The 19,094-nt window shown below is 41.8% G+C and overlaps 2 long non-coding RNA genes across 2 annotated transcripts; both read left to right on the forward strand.

Annotated features, from left to right (window-relative positions):
* Positions 1-3,727: 3,727 nt before the first annotated feature.
* On the forward strand, positions 3,728-5,094 carry LOC123134198 (uncharacterized). The gene is made up of 4 exons (XR_006465567.1): positions 3,728-3,807; positions 3,884-4,022; positions 4,348-4,774; positions 4,859-5,094. It is a non-coding gene; the product is annotated as an uncharacterized lncRNA (long non-coding RNA).
* Positions 5,095-13,289: 8,195 nt separating this feature from the next.
* Positions 13,290-15,708, forward strand: LOC123134199 (uncharacterized). Its single transcript, XR_006465568.1, has 4 exons — positions 13,290-13,579; positions 14,736-14,839; positions 14,985-15,054; positions 15,181-15,708. It is a non-coding gene; the product is annotated as an uncharacterized lncRNA (long non-coding RNA).
* Positions 15,709-19,094: the final 3,386 nt, after the last annotated feature.

The raw sequence follows: 19,094 nt of genomic DNA on the forward strand, positions 1-19,094 counted from the left end.
GATCATGCATGCCGAACACGTAGAGATACTGTGGGTTTCATGCGAGAGGCACGTGTGTGTGTAGTATGTAGAGTTACTGTTGGTTTTATGTGAGGCACGTGGATTGATCAAACGGAGGCACGGAATTGTAGTCAGTACAGGCACGGTTGTGTGGAGGCACGGGTATACTGAGAGGAGCGTCTGTGCAGCACCAAAGTTGCACGGGCGATCACGCGCGCGGAGCGCGTAGAGATACTGTGGGTTTCATGTGAGGCATGTCGATCGAGTAAATGGAGGCACAGAAGTGAAGTCAGTACAAGCACGGTTGTGTGGATGCAGGGTTTTGAACCCTCTTGTTGCTGTCAAGTTTCTAGAGGCACGGATGTATGGCAGCAGAGGCATCGGTCCGAATATTTGGTTAGAGAGGCTCGGTTGTCGATGCACAGGTGTGAAGTCTCTAGGGTCATGGGTGTGTGGTACCACAGGCATGGGTTGAGTAGACACTTAGAGAGCCACGATTGTACATAGGTCAGTTGCACAAGGTAGTGTAGTTTTGTGACATCGTGAAGAACTGGTGTACGGAGAGGAACCTGTGTTCAATAGCAAGGATGTTCTGAATGTGCGATTTTAATCTTTTTTTCAATGTGGTTAAAGTAACAAAGTTCTTGTCCCTTGCATCTGTGTACCGGATGTTCGTCTGCAATATTTATGAATTGTTCACGCCAATGTTGAGTAAGCATTGTACTGAAAGTTTATAACGATACCATCGCATATTCTTGTAAATGCACGATGCATCTTGTAAAGGTTAAGTATGAAAATTATAATACAATATCGTGTGACATATATCTCGTTCTATAATCATGGATACAATATGCTTGCTCAATACTGGGACATAACTTACTAATTGCATTTAGACATGCAAAACGTACTATGCATTTATACATGAGCACACCACTGTGTTCAAAGTTCAAACGTAAAATAGTAATACAATACACACAACGATCTTTGAGCAACAACAAACACATTTACAACATAGGTTCATTCAATTTAAATCTATTTATATAAAAAAAGTACTTAACGGGGTCACCAAAATAAAGATAATTGTCCTATAAAATCCTACAATAATTAGGTATATCCAACCTTTAATTAGATGTCCCGACAAAGCACAACCATTAGATCTTCGTAAAGTAGGTGGGTCCATACGTGCAACAATGGCTTCACATTTTGTTTCAGGAAAACATATCCGCTTACAAGTTGGGCCATGACGCCCATAATAGAGATCGTACAGGATGTGCTAAAAAGTACTTGACGGGGTCACCAAAATAAAGATAATTGTCCTATAAAATCCTACAATAATTAGATATATCCAACCTTTAATTAGATGTCCCGACAAAGCACAACCATTAGATCTTCATAAAGTAGGTGGGTCCATACGTGCAACAATGGCTTCACATTTTGTTTCAAAAAACATATCCGCTTACAAGTTGGGCCATGACACCCATAATAGAGATCGTACAGGATATGCCCAAACAAATGAAAAGTACCATATCTCTTCGTTTCTAGAAGAACATCTGTACAAACGGGATTTACCCAAACAAATCAAGACTACCATATCTCTTCGTTTCTCAAAAAAAAAATACTCCAAACAGAATATCTGTCCAGGCTGCTACCAAAAAAGTTTTCGTTCGATCGTGCTGTCTACAAACGGGGTGTACAGAAACAATTCAGAACTACCATATCTCTACGTTTCTAAAAAAAGGATTCCAACGAAATATCTGTACAGGCTGCGTACAAAAAAACTTTCTTTCAATCGTGCAGATGAGAGAAACTCAACCATCCATATAAGACCTTCCCCACGACCTGAAAGGTTGCAACATCTTCCTCCCACATCATCTTCTTCCAGCGACCAAAACTTCCACTCCAGAATTATCTTCATATAGCAACCACAAAACAGTTCTGTCGAGCAAACAGGAATTGTCTACCTCCAGCGGCGACAAGACAGATCCGTCAAGAAAACGATCTACATCAAGTAGTTTCATCTGCACGAAATTATAGATCATAGCTATTAATGGATCAATAATGGTTGAATTATCTAGGCAGTCCTGATCTAAAAATATTTGCCATTACCTCCGAAGGTTGATTATCTACAATCATATATGTGTGGGTTCCTATCTTAATGGTGTCAGGTTCATATTTTTTACTCACCTACGAAAGGCTAATGCCAGGGTAATGCCATGGATGTTGCTTCCAGTATTTTCACGTTAAAATAACATACTATACAAGTCCAGAATCATACTACAAGTATAACATATCCAAGTGGGATTACTTGCTGCGATATAGAGAAGCATAGATGGTGCATAAGGTGTTGTTCATAAAATAGATTATACCTATTATTGTAGATCAGATCTATTAATGGATCAATAATGCTTAATTCATACTGTAGGTAGTGCCAATATAAAAAGGTTTCACATGTTAGCTCACAAGTTTCATCACCTAAAAATAGATACAGAGAAACATACATAGATGGTTTCCATATTTGATCAGCCTCAGATGTTATAGTGGGTTTCTGTAGTCATGGCATCAGCTCCATCTGAAACATAAATTAAAACCAATTGTCAATAAGATTGTATTGATTCATCTACTTTTATTTCATATAGTCTTCTACATAAGGTTAATGCAATGGATGTTGCTTCCAGTTTTCACGTGAAGATAATATACTATAGAAGTCCACAGAAATAAATGGGATTGCTCGCATGCATTATATTTCTTACTTTACTAATGACCATTCTGTTCTTATATTTAAAGTGCCTCAAAGATTATGGCATATACACCATTGAATGCATTGACTACACGAAACGAGACATAGACAATCAAAGTCAAAGTTTTAAGACTTTGGGACGCAATTAACTTATCAACTAATGAGCTCATTAGCACTGATATCATTTTATTGGACAAAAAGGTGCAAGTATTACATATATAATGTAACTTCAATTTATCCTTTCCAAAGTTTGCTTATCTTTTCTTTCTATGTAGGGCCATGCGATCCATGCTTCTATTGGGAGCAAACTGGTCAATAAATTTAAATCAAAAATTAAAGAGGACTCCATATACATAATTAAGACCTTCAAAGTCTTGGAGTATGAAAAATACCGACCATTGAAGAACAATCTCAAAATCAGTTTTGTTTATGATACAACAGTGAAGGAAGTGGATGAAGGAAAATCCAAGTTTTTGAATTACCACTTCGAATTTGTTGATGGCGATACCTTGGATAGTAGGGTGAATATTGATAAACAGTGCTCAGGTATGATCATAATCCATATCGAAGAACAAGCATTGGCGAACTAGCTAGATTTTAAAATATGATTATGTGCAGATGTCATTGGAGATCTTACTGCAATGAAACCAATAGAGCAAGTACAAAAAAATAAAGGGACAGGCATGGCTCAAACTTTAAACATCCGCGAGATTGAAATCCTTTTACTAGAGTAAGTGATTCTATTACTATTTTTTTTGAATTGCATAGATGATCTTTATATCACTTTTTGATGAATAAATTCATGCAGAGATGAAAAGATCCGAATCACGCTATGGGGGGGGGGGTATTTTAGCAAATACGATGAATGAAAGTCTTTTGGACAAACAAACAATAGTGATTGTCACTTCAAATTTGGTCAAAAAATTCAATGGTGAGAACTACAATCTTTTTGTGTAAACTCAAGTCCAAATTACTGATAATTTGTTACCAGGGCTATCACTACGCACAACAAATGCATCTAAAGTCCTCCTCAACCCTGAAATTCCAGAGGCAGACCAAATTATTGAGAGGTATGCTATATAATAATGCAATTATGTATGTCTTTGAAGTTACAAGTTTATGTGCTCATGTTGTGACCTATTATAGGTATTGCGAAAGAGATGTTATTCCAACTATGATTGGAATCGATGAAAGCACCCAAGGAACAATTGAAGAGCAAATGTTGTACAACAGAAAAACATTGAGGGAAATTATAGAACTGCGATATGCTGATGTCAAAAGAAAGGTTTCCCTCTAACCTTGATCATCATACTGTACCTAATTTATTGTACATTATTATGTAATAATCTCACATATTTTCTCTTTAATAGGAATTTGTATGCACAACAAAAGCAACAATTGATGATATTATAATAGATAAAGGCTGGTGGTACATGGCATGCAAACTTTGCTTTTGTGCTACAAAAAAGGAACATGATAACTATATTTGCACTTCCTGTCATGAAGTAGCTCAAAATCCAGACAAGCGGTGAGCATGTTGTGCACTAGATTGTATTTGGTTCCATTTGTTTTAATAATATACCACTAATAACTTGACAACATCATATTAGGTACCTACTTAAACTGAAGGTACGCGATGGCACAGCAACAACAACTTTCGTGGTGTTTAACGAGGTAGCAAAGAGTCTTTTAGGCAACATATCTGCATCGACCCTATTAGAGCAGGAGGGATTTAACAACACGGTACCAGATGTTATTCAGAATCTTTATGGCAGAACACTCATATTGCGACTGAAGTTAAATTCAAGGAATCTAGAAGAGTGTATGGAAAATTATAAAGTGAGCTACACTTTTGAAGTTGATGACAAACTTGAGATGGAAAATTCAAATGAAATGGCTGAAGAGGTATGCATGCACATTTGAGTATTTTAAATGGCTTATAAAATTATAATATGAGCACACTCTTTATAGGGCATACTGGAAATGCAAGACACACGAGGTTCTTCAAATTCTGATATGCACAATTTCCATAACGAGGTACTCCCACTAATTAATGATTTTGCTCTCACAGGTGTGCAATTTTTGTTTTTAAATGTTAAAAAATAATTTTCATTCTTATAGGTGAACCACTCCTCCAAGAATGCAACAAATGATGAGAAGAAGGATATGTGCAGAAAGGAAACCTCAATATCATCCAACAAAAAACAACAATGGAGGACAAAGATACAGAAGTCTAGCAAAAGATATGAAAAAGATGTGAGACCGGTTGCTTCTAGAACAGTTGTTAAAATTGAAGCTCCTGATGATGAGGTAACAAATTGAAAACATTATCTCCCTGTATCTGCATTCATAATTGATTTTGGCCTATTTATTTATGACATAACAAAACGCACAGGAAGAGCCAAAAACACTAGACATTAATAATATTTCAATTTATGCCAAATCCAAAACTTGAACAGGCAATCAGAGAGGACTCATATGGAAATTTGGAACTTTGGAAAACCCAAATGCAAGTGTGAACGATGCGGTGCAATTTTCTGGTACGAAGAAAGAACTTCAGGTAGAGCGAAAAGCATGCCATCTTTTGGACTATGCTGCCAACATGGCAAGGTTGAGTTGCCACCATTAAGAGAGCCACCGACTTACCTAGCGAAATTGCTAAGGAAAGACAACGGAAAGATGTCAAAACACTGCTTGCAGAATATCAGATTGTACAACTCCATGTTCGCTTTCACAACAATGGGAGGAAAAGTAGACAAAGAAATAAACAATGGCAGTGGGCCATATGTTTTTAGAATGAATGGGCAGAACTACCACAGAATAGGTACTCTATTGCCTGAAGGTAAAGATAAACCACGTTGGGCACAACTGTGCATCTATGACACTGAAAATGAGGTAAGAAACAGGATTAATGCTTCAACAAGGGAAGATAAAAGGGAGTCAATAGATCCTCACATCGTAGAGGGCCTTAAAAATATGTTTGATCGAGATAACATACTTGCAAAAACTTTTAGAATGGCAAGGGGCAGATTCGAAGAAGGTGACTATCAAAACGTGAGATTAAAACTAATCAATAAGCGACAATCAGATGGAAGACGAAGTGACATGCCATCTGCAAGGGAAGTTGCAGCCTTGATTGTCAATGATGCCACGGAAAGTAGAAAAGGACGGGATATCATTGTTGAGTACAAAAACATGAAGCCAAGAAGAATATAAGAGAACCGTCCAAAATTCATGGCTATGCAGTATCCACTATTATTCCCCTATGGAGAAGATGGGTACAGACAAAATATACCTTACATATTAAAAGAAGGTGCAAAATGTAAGAGAAAGCATGTAACAATGTTGGAATACTATGCATATCGTCTACAACAACGTACTAACCAATCGATGCACTTGCTGATGTGTGAAAAGCTTACATTGCAGTTCATTGTGGATGCCCTTGCATGCATTTTGCAGTACAGACTGGACTGGATCAAAAATCATCAAGGAAACCTAAGAACGGAATTATATGTTGGCTTACAGGATGCAATAGAAAGAGGAGATACAAGGGCTGACCAAGTAGGAAAAAGGATACTGCTGCCATCCACTGTCACAGATAGTCCTAGATACAAAGCACAAAACTTCCAAGATGCTATGGCAATATGTCGGTGGGCTGGATACCCAGACCAATTTGTGACATTCACGTGCAACGCAGCTTGGCCGGAGATTGAGGCTATGCTACACGAAGTGGCCCAAACAGCATACGAAAGGCCTGATATTGTTGATCGAGTATTCCACATAAAGCTCAAGGAGTTCATGAGAGATATAAGAGAAAGGGAATACTTCGAAAAAACACTCGCAAGTAATATATCATCCTGACTTTATCAAACATCTTATTTAACTGCCTGAACTAACTGTTATTTTATAAAATTGCAGTTATATACACAATAGAGTTTCAAAAAAGGGGCCTCCCACATGCCCACATAGTCATATTCCTCGACAAAAAGGAAAAGAAACACAAGTATCCAGAGCCATCAGAGGTAGATAGAGTAACTTGCGCAGAGATACCAGACAAGGAAATTGACCCGGAAGGATATGCAGCTGTGGAAAACTACATGATGCACGGGCCATGTGGTGCAGCAAACACAAAGTCACCATGCATGGTCGACAGCAGATGCATAAGAAAGTTCCCAAAAAAATACAACAACAATACCACTGTCAATGAAGATGGATACCTAGTATATTGAAGACGAGACGATGGAAGATTCATACAGAAAGGGGAAGTAAAGTTGGATAACAGATACGTAGTCCCATACAACAGAAATCTGCTGGTGAAATATCAAGCACATATAAATGTCGAGGTGTGCAACATATCTTTATCCATAAAATACCTTTTTAAATACACAAATAAAGGTGATGACCAAGCAACAACACTAATAGAAAACGATGAGATAAAAAAGATTCGCAAGGAAAAAAGAAGAAGCAAAAGTAACATCGGATCAGTTGAGCCCTTGCAAGTCGCTCGCGTCGCTCCCTGGGGGGCGGCTCGGGCGACCTAGCCGCCGCCGCCCCCGCTCCCCTTTCCTCCCTCGCTCCGCCCGCCACCGCCGGAGGAGGCCGACGGGCAAAGCCCACTCGGCGGACGGCGGTGGTGGGGCACCCTCGTCGCGCGCCGCAAGTCTTCGGCCCTGGACGAAGGCCTGCATCCGGCAGTGGCTGCGTCTGGCCAGGCGCGGGCAAGCCGGGGCGGCGGCCCCGGGATCGGCGGCGGCGCTGGTTCCTCCTCTCCCTCGTCGGGAGAGTGGGGGGCGGCGCTAAGGCTGGCCATCTTCGATCTGGTGCGGCGCATCTGGTGGCGTGCGGCGTGCCTGTGGGTTCGGCCGTGAGGACGGCGAGCCGTAGGCGTGCCAGATCTGGAGGTATTGCCCCTCTCCCTTCCATGCATCCCTTCCCAGTCCCCGGGTCGGTTTGGATCCTGCCGGATCCACCTCCGGTGTGTTCTGGTGGAGCAGATCGGTGTCCGGGGGAAACCTTGGCTGCCTTAGGCTGACCGGCAACGGCGACGCCGATTTTTGGCGCCGCTTTCCTCCTTGGGGGCGTTGCTGAGGGCACCATCTCTCCTCTCCAACCCATGTCCGGGTGAAAGCCCAAGATCCGATGCAGATCGGGCGTCGGCGGCGCCCTAGGCACCGTAACCTTCCTGGAGGCGACGCCAAGGACATTGGGATCGGATGGAAGGGTCTGCAGGTGAGGGGTGGGGGTGTGCTGCCTCCCTTCGGTGGAGCGGTGTTTCGTTCTACATATTCTTGGCGGCGGCTCTTGGCGGCATGGAGCAGCGGAGGCTTGGCGTCAGATGTGTGGTGACGGACACGCGCAGGAGGTCGACGCTGTCTGGCGTCGTGGTGGCGTCGGCGGCAGCGAGACCGAGCAAGGCAGTTACAACAGTACAGCTCTGAAGATGGATATGTGGTAGGTGGTTGTGGCGGCCTCATACCCGGCGGGCGGCCTGGTTGAGGAGCACGCCGGACTGGTGGGTGCCCATACCCGGCAGGCGTCCAGATTGGGACCTCAGGTCTTAGATGTTAGATTTGGCTGCGAGGTCTGTTTGGTATTAGGCCCAGACCATCAACGCCCCTTCATCAGTTAGATAGGAGTAGCGACAGAGGTTGCGAAGATGGTGGTTTTGGTCTTACTGTTGTACGACTTTGTAAGGTTTTGTGCTAATAATTAATAAAGTGGCCGTATGCATCGACCAGATGCAGAGGCCGGTGGTATTCCTCCTTTTCAAAAAAAAAATATAACAGGGAATGATGCGTGTTGGAGAATATTTCAGTTCGAAATGCACTTCAGAGATCCCTGCGTCGAAAGGTTGCCTTTCCACCTGGAAAATGAGCAGCAAGTAATTTTCTCAGATTCTACAGATTTAGCCAAGATCGTCAGGAAAGAAAGAGTAGGAATCACTAAATTTACACAGTGGATGGAGACAAACAAGATGTTTGAACAAGCCAGAGAATTAACATATGCAGAATTCCCGTCAAAATGGGTGTGGAAAAAGAAAAGAGACAGAGTGGAGCAAAAGGAAGAAAGGAAGACCAGTTGGAAGGATATATTATGCCCATCCAGCAAGCGGAGAAAAATACTATATGCGAATGCTACTTAACGTCAAGAAAGGATGCACATGTTTTGAAGACATAAGGACAGTAAATGGAGTTGTCCACGCATCATACAAATCTGCTTGTGAAGCACTAGGATTTCTTGATGATGACAAAGAGTGGCTTGAGTGCATCAAGGAGGCATCAAATTGGGCGACTGGCAACCAGCTAAGAAAGCTATTCACAACAATTTTAAGCCACTGCGAAGTCACATGCCCAAAAAAACTATGGGAATCATGCTCGGAGGTATTAAGCGAAGACATGGAGTACAAACAGAGAAAATTATTGAACTATCCTACACTATGCCTCACAGAATCACAGAAGCAAGGACACGCCTTGGTGGAAATAGAGAAGCTCATGATACAAGCTGGAAGAACACTTAAGGAATACCCTGGAATAGAACTTCCTGAATCTTCAGAAATAAAGGAACTTGGAAACAAGCTACTCAATGAAGAAATTAATTACAACAAAGTGCAGCAAAAAGAAGAGCATTTGAAGATCTTTGGTAGTCTCAACTATGAACAACGTCTTGCATTTGACTCAATAATGGAATCTGTTGACAATGATTTGGGAAAACAAATTTTTGTGGACGGATATGGTGAGACAGGTAAGACATACCTATGGAAAGCGATTACAACAAAGTTGCGTTCTGAAGGGAAGATAGTACTAGCAGTAGCATCATCTGGTATTGCAGCACTGCTTCTAGAAGGAGGGAGAACAGCACACTCGAGGTTCCACATTCCACTAATCCTTACAGAAGAGTCAACATGTGACATTAAACAAGGTTCACACTTGGCAGAACTACTAAAAAAGACATCGGTAATACTATGGGATGAAGCTCCAATGGCAAACAAGATATGTTTTGAGGCGCTAGATAGGACTCTAAGGGATATATTAAGACATAAAAGTGTGAACAGCAGCGACAGGCCATTCGGTGGCATGACAACGGTTCTAGGAGGGGACTTTCGCCAGATCCTTCCTGTGATACCGAAGGGAAGAAGACACAACATAGTCACTGCATCCATTAAAAGATCTTACCTTTGGAAGAACTTTCAGGTAATGAAGCTAACAAAGAACATGCGGCTCAACTGCACAACAAATGATGAATACGAGAAACAAAAGGTAGCAGAATTTGCAGAGTGGATTCTCAATATCGGCGATGGAAAAAATACATCATCAGAAGGTGAGGAATTGATAAAAATACCAAATGACATACTTCTCAAGAAAGTAGATGATCCCAAAAAAACAGTTGTGGAGAGCATATATCCCAATTTGCAGGAGAGGTATCGCCAACGAGAATACTTAGAAGAAAGAACAATATTATGTCCAAGAAATGAAACAGTTCGCGATATAAATAAGTATATAATGGATCAGATACAAGGTGAAGAGAAAACTTATCTAAGCTGTGACACAGTATGCAAAGCAACTACCTTCAATGCAGAAACAGAATTATTATATCCAACGGAATTCTTGAATAGCTTACCATTTCCTGGAATCCCAAATCACGAGTTGAAATTAAAAGTCGGCATACCTGTTATGCTACTACGTAATATCAACCAAGGTGCTGGCTTATGCAATGGTACAAGGATGACGATTACTCAGCTTGGAAGAAGATTCATTGAAGCACAGATAATAACTGGAACCCATGTGGGAGAAAAGGTATATGTTCCAAGAATAGTGATGTCACCAACTGAATCAGCGTGGCCATTTGTTCTAAAAAGGAGACAATATCCTATATCAGTTTGCTTTGCTATGACTATAAACAAGAGCCAGGGACAATCTCTAAGCAGAGTAGGATTATATCTGCCTAAACAAGTTTTCACACATGGACAGTTATACGTAGCCTTCTCAAGAGTAACAAAAAGGGAGGGACTGCGGGTAATGGTAGACGATGAAGATAGCAATGAGGATGATGTGGTCAAGAACATAGTCTATACAGAAATATTCTAAAGGTATGAACAAATAACATAATTTCAGCATGATGTTTCTTTAACTAGATGAGGAGTTACTATCACGTAAGAATTACATATATAGGAACTTACTACACTGCAAAATCTATTACAAATAAAGTCTGACTTAACTATGCTAACATGATATGGCAGGTCGAATATGGTCTACTACACTGCCAAGTAATGCAAACATGCATCAACAGGTGGAAATACTACATTACTACCAAACATCAAAAATCTACATTATGTAATAATTGATTATACAAGCTTATTATTTCATAAAAACAAATAGAAATAGCATCGGGACGTTGTAATATTGCATATGTACAATGCTATCAGACCTGTTTTCATATCCAACTATTATCTATTAACTTTTGTACGCGTCGAAACGGTTCATTACTACCAAACATCGACAAAATATAGTATCTAATGTTTTATTGTACAAACTTAGTATTTCATGCAAACCGACAGTGAAAGCATGGCGAACTTATTATGATTCATATTAAATGCAATCAGACCGGTTTCCATATTAAATTATTATATATACAATATAATCTGGGAAATATTTCAACTATAGCTAATCAAAACCGTACAAATTCTTTGATAAGTGTGTTGAAAATTAGTAGGGGTAGGGGGGGTTTAACACTGCCAATGCCCGTCCCAAGCCCGGAAAAAAGTGGAGGGGGCCATAAAAAAACTAAAACTACACCTCACATATTGGATGTAATAACGTCTTGTATTATGGGACAAAGGGAGTATTTTGCATTCACAAATTACTATCATCAACCAAATAAAAAAACAGCCAGTATACATCATCATGCAATGAATATATATAATACTAATTTGCACAGGTGTGTCTGCTCAAATATATATTTACAATACTTATTTTTTTATTTTTTTCCGGAATACTTACATTACTTATTACTATTTACACTGTACCAAATTAAACACTTAAAGATCACTTAAAAGAGAAAACTATGCTGACGTGATACAAGCGACTATTGGTACCGCTGAGCGAATGTGGGTTTTCTTTAACAAATGAAAACGTGAGTTTTTTTGAAAAAAAACGTTTTTTTATTTTATTTTAAAAAAAACTCACGTTTTTATTTGTTAAAGAAAACCCACATCAAATGAAAACGTGAGTTTAATTCCACTGAAATAGGATAACAGTCGCTAAGACATATTCCGAAGCAGAGTTTCGTACACAGCGCACCCAACGAGTAGTGCTACCCCAGAATGGCCAAAATTAGCCAACCATATTTTGATTGAGCCCACGTATCTTAATGTAAGTAAATAAAATGACCATGAGAACAAATACTACCTACCAAGAAAGTTTTAATGGATGCGTGCAATATATAAATACGCTATAATTTTTTATAAATTAAAACAAAAGGTGTGTCTGGATTGCACGCTTGGGGAAGAAAACAACACTAGCATCCTCATACTAAAGCTGGATCCAAGAAAAATGCAGACCTATGGGAGATGAAATACATGACCAAATCAATTGCACAGAAGACAACATCAACGGCACCGTGCAGATCAACAATCTCACCTCCTCCCTACCGCAACAGATCCTTGGGCCATGATACCCATCCGCCGCCATTTACCAACCTACAGGAGGTGTACGAGGAGGAAAACTAGCCACCGTTGATGGTCTCCCTGTGGAAGCACCAACTGCGGGGGTGGACTCAGGTTAGGACCAAAGAAGATGCGAGCTATCCAACAGACCAAATCTACACTGAAAAGAAAAAAAAGGAAGGAAGAAATGGGATCGGCCAAGAACAGTATCACTTGTGTGAGGAGAGAAGAATGGAGAAGTCCAGAAGACTACAGAAGGGGGGACGACCCAGAATGGCTAAAGTGGCCACTAATACTGGTGGAACCATTAGACCAGTTACGTACTGTGCAAACTTTGTTTCTCCAAGGATTAGTACCGTGAAAACTGTTAGGAAACAATGTACTACCTCCGTCTAGGTGAATAAGTCATTTACGTAGTTCTAGGTTATCGATTTGAGCAATTAAATATGTATTATATGTCATGAAAAGTATATCACTAGATTTCTACAAGGATGTAGTTTCTAAATATATATTTTTTGTCACATATAATATATATTTAGATAGTTAAATCGTCAACCTAGAACTACGCGAATGACTTATTCACCGAGACGGAGGTAGTAACGTGAAAAATGTAAGGCGCCCTTGGTACTGCTGAGTGCCTGAGTGTACGTGCACAAGTACTGTTTATAAACACAGTAAAGATACAAAAGGTCACCCGAGAACGGCGATGCGGTGGACGAGCTCGCTTGCTCTCGCTTCGTGTACGAATAGAACAAGGACGCGTCGTGGCGTGTATTGAATGCGAGTATGTGGGGCGGCAGGAAGGAACGTAGCGCTGAACATCGTGACGGCAAGACATACATATGTTTCAAAGGTACATGACGCACCTACGGGCCCATAACTTACCCCCACGACTCCACGAGCCGAGCGCCGCCAGACGAGTCCCTCCTCTTCGTCCTGCAGCGCCGCCGCCGCCTCCCTGAGCCCTTTCGAACCCCCCTCCGCCTCCCCCGCCCCCCGTTGATCCTCTCGTCCTCGTCCAGTGCCAGCACATCCGTGCGACACCGCCGGGTACGACCTGCATCTCAACTAGGATCCCATTCCGACGAGGATAGACCCTTGAAGCCGCCGCCAAGGAGCACCAAGGCCAATCTCTAGATATCCACGCCATCTCTTCCTCCTTCTCCTGCAGATCTTGTGAGGTTAGAATTTCGAGACCTTCTCTGTCCATTGTGTTCTTGATCTGTTCTTAATCTATTCATGATCTGTTCTAGGATGATGCAGTTAGATGCGTGATACTAGTATTTTCTTTTGTATTTTTGGTGATGGCGTTCTTGATCTTCCTAATTGAGTAACAAGGAAAATTCGGTTTGTATTCTAATGATGCGATCTTGTTCTGTATTTTAATAATTATTAGATAATTAGGAAGCACACATGATCAGTATACTAGCATGCCTAATCAAACCAAAGATGGAAATATGGACATGATCTGTATAATTAGTGATTTTACTGCCCTGTTATTGTTGTCCTGTCTCGGTTGTTGGAGAAACTGTGAATTAGGTTCGCTGGCGAGGGATTCACTTGTACTCCCTCCGTTCCTAAATATAAGTCTTTGAAGAGATTCCACTATAAACCACATACGGATGTATGTAGATGCATTTTAGAGTGTAGATTCACTCATTTTGCTTCGTATGTAGTCCATAGTGAAATCCCTATAAAGACTTATATTTAGGAACGGAGGGAGTACATATCACTGCCCTCTCTTGTTTCCCTGAGCTCTGCTCTGATTCAAAATTCTGCGAGGGAAAAGGAACCAGGACCTGGTTTCAGAATTCGGTCTGAATTATGTTCCTGTTCCAAAATTCTGGGACGAGAAAACAGAGCTGGGACCAGGCACTAGCGTACATTATCTTGAACAGGAACGGTCTGATTCTGGTCGAATTTACTGGGGTGATGCGGCTCAGCAGATTGGCTGCAATGCCGCTGGTTTGCTACCGTGGTGTGTCCTTTGGGGGCATTCATTGGGTGGCAAACAGGGCGTTAGAAAAACTGAGAGTGAGGCGGAGCCAGATCTGTTGGACGCGGCCACAGAGTACAGCATAGGTGATGTGGGCGATGCGCCGGGGTGGACGAAGAGGTAATTCAGTGATAGCCTGTACGAGCTGTATTATTCGCATGATGTGTTTTTTCCAGACTTTACACACTCTGTTCGGAATGAAATCCATCTAAATTAAAATGTGTCGCTGATACATGCTGGCATGTTTGCACGCTGCGTTCGTCATAGTTAAGACCGATGTGGTTCATATAATTGAGACATTGTGAATGATGCAGCCATGCATGGTTTGTGATCTTTGGCAGTGTTGCTTCTAAGGGATGAGATGGCGGAAACCTTCGAGTGGGTTTTCAGTTAATTTATCCGCATGATGGGTGGCAAGGCAAACATCCCCAAACCTTGCTGACAGGTGCATGAAACCCTGAACCGTACCATGATTACCAGTTTTTTTAGGTAGCATGTTGTCAGTGTATGACTTATGTTATTACTGGGATGAGTTTTTTTTTTCATTTTCAGTTTGGTGATTGATCACAAGGTTTTGTGTGTCTCTGCAGATCAGAGCAGGGCGATGGAGGTCGTGATACAGAAACTGATGCTGAACAGCACATACTGATGATTCAAGTGGTATGTTTCTTAAGAATGTGAAAGACACCTCTTGATTCATATTCAATGAAACGGAGCAATTTCAGATCTGATTTTCACAAGATTGTCTATCACATGCTGATGGCTGATGAGTTTGAAATTGCTCAGAGGGTGCTCACGGAGACTTATGGCCTGCATGAACACCCTTGAGACAAATATAACAAGTGAGGAAGAAGTAGGTGAAGCCATACTTTAGAGGAAAATTTTGTGGAAAGATGACCAATACGCGATGGAGCGAAAGTGCCAACCAGAAAGGTTATGTTCCGGCAAGCTGCCCCATGCATCTCTTTGTACGGCAATACACGAGGCTTCTTTTCGACCGGGAGGCCAGCACAACCTGGCCACAGAGGCGTGACCACGCTCATAAAGCTAGGAAAGAGTCCAAATGTTCAAACTGTGGAGTTATAGGGGCTCATCGGAAGAACATCTGCAGCAACCCTAAGGTTACGCTGCATGTTTTGGATAATGGACTGCAACCGTGTTAGTGACCTGATTAACCCATCAGGTTTCATTGTCGTGTGCTTGAGCAACAATTTTTTTTCCCTATATGTTGAGGGCTCAGTAGCCGTGTGTAGACCTGAATTATTTATTGGTCTATTGATAATTATAATTGTAGCACATGTACTTGTGATGTCACCACCTTGAGTGCCTGTGTTGTTATGTTCCATCTGGCTGATTAAAACGCTGCCTTACCTGGTGTGGCAGGATGTGCAGGTGCTTTCATGTAGTTGTCGCTGTCGTTTCGAGTTATTCCCATATGTGATTGAGAGTTGTTTTACCGTGAATGGAGTTTTTGCTTTGTGTCCGTCCTATTTTTGCTGCAAGGAGTGGTGTTTTTGTTGGTTTTTCTTCAAGCACAGGGTTGGTTTTGAGGTGTCCATGATGAATTTCTTAGGCTGAGATTTGAATTACAGGTGTACCCTATATTGCACGCGGACGCCAGAGTTTTTGGCGCACTGTTACTCGTGCAGTTTGATTTTTGAACGCGGGGAGAGGGAAGCCGCGTGCGTGTACAAGACCGAGACGCCGTCAATTGTCAAACGGCCTTCCGCTATCCACGTGCGTACAACCATTAGTACAGCGCCGAATACTGGCGTTTTCCGACCACCTGTACGCCCGGAAATACCCCATGCGGCTCACATCACGAAACAAGGTAGTGGCTAACGATTCCGTGAGCAGGCGCGCTCGTCCGCTCCTGTGAGTTTCATACTGTGATGCATGTCTACATAATAAAAAAAAACATCTAAAAATAAAAGACGCCTTTGCACGACTAAAAAAATTTCCAGAAACAATACAAAAAACTCACAATTCTACAAACTAAAATCAAATTAATCTTAAGAGAAAATAGTGAACAACAATATAAAACTGGTAACAAAAATATACATTTTTTTGGGTAATGCAGTAGATAATAAAACTATGGTTTAAAAGTACAATTAAAAAACATAGTCGATCACAAACCCACAATTATTATGAAATGAATAATTAGCAATTAAAGGATGAACTAGCACCAATATAATCATATCTCTATAAAAAATCAAACAACAAAGTTTATCAAATCCTAATACTTAAAATATGTCTCCACAATTAGTTGCATTTATACTTCAAGACAAACATTCAAGAAAAACTTTAAAGATCCTAGCCCGCGCATCGAGCGGGCCACTTTGCTAGTTATCATAATAGTAGTTTCTACTAGTTTAATGTAGACATCCATTTTCTCGCAATTTACCAACCACTGTTCCCCTTCCGGCGCTTCCAGCCGCTGGAAGACCCCTCGTCTTTGTTCTTACGTGGGCGGAGTCTTTCCTTCATTGTTTGTTGGTGGAGGTGACGTAGCCCGTTCTTGATTATTAGGATTCTACGGTACAACTCGTAGCTAACATACCCGTCCTTTGTTGCGTACTCAAGGTGTATCGGGGAAAGCGGCTTCCACTCCCAAAACTGGTGCTTCTCCTTTGGGAATGATTTCTTCATGTTCTTGTATGAGGGGTCGATGATGGCCGCCGCAAGGTCACCCGTGGAGTCCCTTTCTCCACCACCCTTGATGCAGAATAGCCTCTGGATGTCGACGTGGTGCTCGTCTGGAATTTTGATCCATGCACGAGCAAGCATGGTCTTGTCGCTCCTGGTGTCGACGCTAGTGAAAGTTACCTCTTTCCGTTGCAGGAAGTCAAGTAACGCCTGGGAGCGCTCGGACCTGCAGTAGTGGTATACAAGGACATGCTCGCGCATGGCAAGTTGGACGACGGTGATCCCTTGTGAAAGTGCAACTATCCTAGGTGGTTTTGGTAATTCATAACAACATATAGCTCATTGAGCTAATGCTATTCCAAGACTATTATTTCAGGAAAGCTCAATGAATGGCATGGCATGGATGATGAAAGTGGATCCCTCAAAATATCAAGGACAAAGGATTGGCTCAAGCTCAAAAGCTCAAGACTCTTCATTTTACATTTTAGTGATCCAAGATCACATTGAGTTTATAGGAAAAGCCAATACTATCAAGGAGGGATGAGGTGTTGCTTAATGAGCATCTTGCTTCAAGTGCTTAGTGATATGCTCCAAATACCCTCAACTACTTTCTCACATCCACATATGACTAAACCCAAAGTCAAAATCGGTCCCACCGATTCTTTCTATCCGGCGCCACCGAGTTCAAATGTCATAGCCACTGCCACAAACCCTAGGCAAATCGGTCTTACCGATAGGGATCTCGGTCTCACCGAGATGGGATTGTAATCTTTCTGTTTCCCTTCATAACGTTTCGGTCTAACCGAAGTGAGCGATCGGTCCCACCGAGATTGCAATGTAAACTTCCTGTTTCCCTTTCGTAACATTTCGGTCTCACCGAAATGAGCGAATCGGTCCCACCGAGTTTACCTGTCCAACTCTCTAGAAAGCTTATTACCAAAATCGGTCTCACTGAGTTTGTGTAATCGGTCTTACCGAGATTATGTTATGCCCTAACCCTAACCATATCGGTCCTACCGAGTTGCATGTCGGTCCCAGCGAAAATCCTAACGGTCACTAGGTTTACTAAATCGGTCCGACCGAGTCTGTTGAATCGGTCCCACCGAGTTTGGTAAATTGTGTGTAACGGTTAGATTTTGTGTGGAGGCTATATATACCCCTCCACCTCCTCTTCATTCGTGGAGAGAGCCATCAGAACAAACCTACACTTCCAACTTACCATTTCTGAGAGAGAACCACCTACTCATGTGTTGAGGCCAAGATATTCCATTCCTACCATATGAATCTTGATCTCTAGCCTTCCCCAAGTTGCTTTCCACTCAAATCTTCTTTCCACCAGATCCAAATCCCATGAGAGAGAGTTGACTGTTGGGGAGACTATCATTTGAAGCACAAGAACAAGGAGTTCATCATCGATGCACCATTTGTTACTTCTTGGAGAGTGGTGTCTCCTAGATTGGCTAGGTGTCACTTGGGAGCCTCGACAAGATTGTGGAGTTGAACCAAGGAGTTTGTAAGGGCAAGGAGATCGCCTACTTCGTGAAGATCTACCGCTAGTGAGGCAAGTCCTTCGTGGGCGATGGCCATGGTGGGATAGACAAGGTTGCTTCTTCGTGGACCCTTCGTGGGTGGAGCCCTCCGTGGACTCGCGCAACCGTTACCCTTCGTGGGTTGAAGTCTCCATCAACGTGGATGTACGATAGCACCACCTATCGGAACCACGCCAAAAACATCCATGTCTCCAATTGCGTTTGAATCCTCCAAACCCTTCCCTTTACATTCTTGCAAGTTGCATGCTTTAATTTCCGCTACTCATATACTCTTTGCATGCTTGCTTGAATTGTGTGATGATTGCTTGACTTGTCCTAAGATAGCTAAAATCTGCCAAACTCTAAAATTGGGAAAAGGTTAAGTTTTTAATTGGTCAAGTAGTCTAATCACCCCCCCTCTAGACATACTTCAAGGTCCTACACCTTGTCGTATCTAACTGCTCTTACGTGTGTACTCGAGGTCGAGGCCGACAAACTTGTTATTCTCCTCCTTTAGCCATTCCT

This window comes from Triticum aestivum, chromosome 6B, assembly GCF_018294505.1.
Source record: "Triticum aestivum cultivar Chinese Spring chromosome 6B, IWGSC CS RefSeq v2.1, whole genome shotgun sequence".
NCBI lineage: Eukaryota > Viridiplantae > Streptophyta > Magnoliopsida > Poales > Poaceae > Triticum > Triticum aestivum.